General features: G+C 44.5%; 1 pseudogene; it reads right to left on the reverse strand.

The window, feature by feature from the left end:
- Positions 1 to 438: 438 nt before the first annotated feature.
- Positions 439 to 1,481, reverse strand: LOC112208625 (late cornified envelope protein 2A-like; annotated as a pseudogene).
- Between the last annotated feature and the right edge of the window lie 1,426 nt (positions 1,482 to 2,907).

Here is a 2,907-nt window from a genome sequence, read left to right on the forward strand (position 1 = left end):
ATTCTGTTAAATATACCTTTTTGCTTGGAGTACCAAAGATTTTTCTAGCTTTGTCATCATGGCATGAAGAGAAAATGAAAATAAGTTACATTCAGCATGGTGAGTTAAACTGAGCAAGCAGCACATGGCCAGCGGTGCTCAGCCCTGGGGCTGTCAGTCCCTTCAGGTCCCTGCCTGGGCTGAGAGGGTCCACATCTCACAGTCTCCAAGTGCACACAGGCAGTCCCATTGAGAAGCCCTACTGTGAGGCTGCTCTTTCAGGATTGCCCCTCTGGAGACTGCTTCCAGCATACCTCTTTCTCACACTCCACTGTTACCAAAGCATCCTTAAAAGTGTACAGCTGGGGCACTGGACTTTAAGGGATTTGAAAAGAATAGAAGAATTGACAATGGCCAGGGTACTTCATGAAGAGGCAAAAGAGCTTTATTGTTGTATGAGGTAAAGTGGGAAGGTAAGATCAGGATCCAGGATGGGCTCTTGGGCCATGACAACAGACAAAACACCTCACAAGGTGTGTCAGCCCAAGGAAAGGAGAAAAAGGGGCAGGAGAAGCATCACTCTGGGACAGGTCCTGGTTGCAAGTTTCTCCATAAGGGTTGCTCTGTGATGTTCGAGGTCTGGTCAGCAGCAGCCCCCAGAGCTGTGGCAGCAGCCAGAGCCCCCAGAAGGTTCACATTCACAACAATCGGGGCTCTGGTGCCGGTGCCGGTGGAAGAGACGGGGCCTGTGGTGGCTCAGGCAGCAGCCGCCACCCCCAGAGCTGCAGCAGCCCCCAGAGCTGGGACCACAGCAGGAAGAGACTGGAGGTGGGCATGGGGCTGGGCACTGAGGTCAGCACTTTGGAGGACACTTGGGTGGGCATTTTGGGGGGCACTTGGGAGGGGGCTGGCACTGCTGCTGGTTTTGCTGGCAGGACATCTCAGTGCGACTTTTTCAACCTGAAATTTGAAATAGTCAAACCCTTTAGCTGTGAAAAACCAAGGATGGCAATTTTATCTCTTCTAAAACTAAATCATATGGTGATGGTGAATAATATTCAGTGTGTGTATATATATACACATACACACATATATATCAACAAGTGAAAGAAAACAAATCCTGCTGAATGAAAATATGTACTTGAAAATCAGATATAATAAGAAGCTTCTTATTCTTTTAGAAGATAGGCAGTATCTTCTAATCTTCATGAGCTTGAATAAAGTATTCATACCCAACAAAGTATCCATTTTTGAAATATAAGAATAAGCCCTTGATGGAACTGTCAGATACACATTTCTCACAGCCCAAGGCAAGATTTCCAGAAACTCAAGTCAGACTGTATCTCTTTTCTGCATATAATAGCACAGAATCAAAGAAATAACTCTCTGAAGCCTCCCTTAATCTTCCCATTCCCCTGTGCCCTCTGGCTCCCAGGTTGCCACTCACCCTGGTCACACACAGGAGCACAGACACGTCCTGGGAAAGTCAGAGCAGATGAGGTGCTGGAGCTGAATATGTCTTTTATAGGCTCAGGCTTGGCTCTGGGAAGAGCGGGAGGTGGCTCTTGCACAACCAGGCACGTGCTGGGTCATTCCTCACATTCCCCTGCCTCCTTGTCCCTACAATCCAAGGAAGCACTGGGAGCTCCCAAGACCTCCCTCTGGGAAGGGGGTCTAAAGGAGCTTTAACCAGTCACAGCCTCCCCCAGACTGGTCCCCGTGGAGCTGCCAGGGGATTCTTAAGGAGCTTGTGCCTGGACAAAGGCTCAAAGAGTGACTTCTGAGAACACCAGAGATCCTTGCCATAGCTTCCCTGTGGAAGTATTCTATTCCAGCTTCTTCCCATCGCCAAGTATAGTTTTCCAAGCCCTGCTTCCACAGCTAGGCAGGTTTCTTTGTGGCATTGAGTCAAAGACCATTTCCTTCCTAGGATACACTCCTCCCCTTCTGCTCAGCCCTCATTCCTGACCCCATGTCGCTGTGTGGCCCGCAGAACCCTGCTAAGAGGATTAATAAGTGAATCAAGATGGTTTCCTCAGATTTGGTGGTGATGATCATTGTGACTAAACTTCTTCACTTAGAAATTAAAATGTCTACTGTGTAACAAGGCAGTTTTTAAAATAAGGCAATAGTTTTTTGAATTGGAATCAGAAGAGCTCTGTGTTTATGAGCCCAGTGACCTCAAAGACTATATATAGACAATCTAAATCCTCAACTGTAAAACAGGCCTATTAGCACCTTCCTCTCTGAATTGTTGGTTCCATCAAGTGAGGCTTTTGCACATGATAAGGCACAAGGAAGACACTTAAACAATGTCATTTTTTAAAAGAACGAGGGCAGTGTGTGAGACAGAAAAATGGACAATATTCAGTCCCTGTCTTTGAAAATTTTATTTAAAAATATAGGTAGGCTAGCGAAGGCTTTCTTAGGAATGTACAGTGTACATTCAGGATTTTGAGAAGTCTAATTATTTCTTGTCAAGAAGGTGATGGGAATCAAATGATTTATTTAATCTTGTTAGTGAATGACAGGAGAGTAAGGAATCTGATACAATTTTGGATTAGATACATTCATCCATTAATCAATTTATTTCATCCATCCATCCATCCAACATTTACTGAAAACCTACTGTATGGCATAAGTTAGAATACAGATTTTGAAAAAGATAGTCCCTTCTTTCATATACCCTTGGTCTAGAAGGTAGGAGTATATGGTCTTTACATTTCTGTCATACTAAGAGATGCCCCATCTCCAATAGTTTTATTTTCTAGTCTTAGATGTAGTTCCCTACCCTTGAGGGTGTTCAGGTGAAGAGTGAAAAATGTTGATATCCAAACATAGCAGTTAATCAAAAAGATACTGTTTTGTCAGCTCCTAGGTATTCAGTGATCTTCTATCCAAACAATTCTAGGAATTCACAATTCAGTG

The sequence above is a fragment of the Pan troglodytes genome, chromosome 1, assembly GCF_028858775.2.
Source record: "Pan troglodytes isolate AG18354 chromosome 1, NHGRI_mPanTro3-v2.0_pri, whole genome shotgun sequence".
Lineage (NCBI taxonomy): Eukaryota > Metazoa > Chordata > Mammalia > Primates > Hominidae > Pan > Pan troglodytes.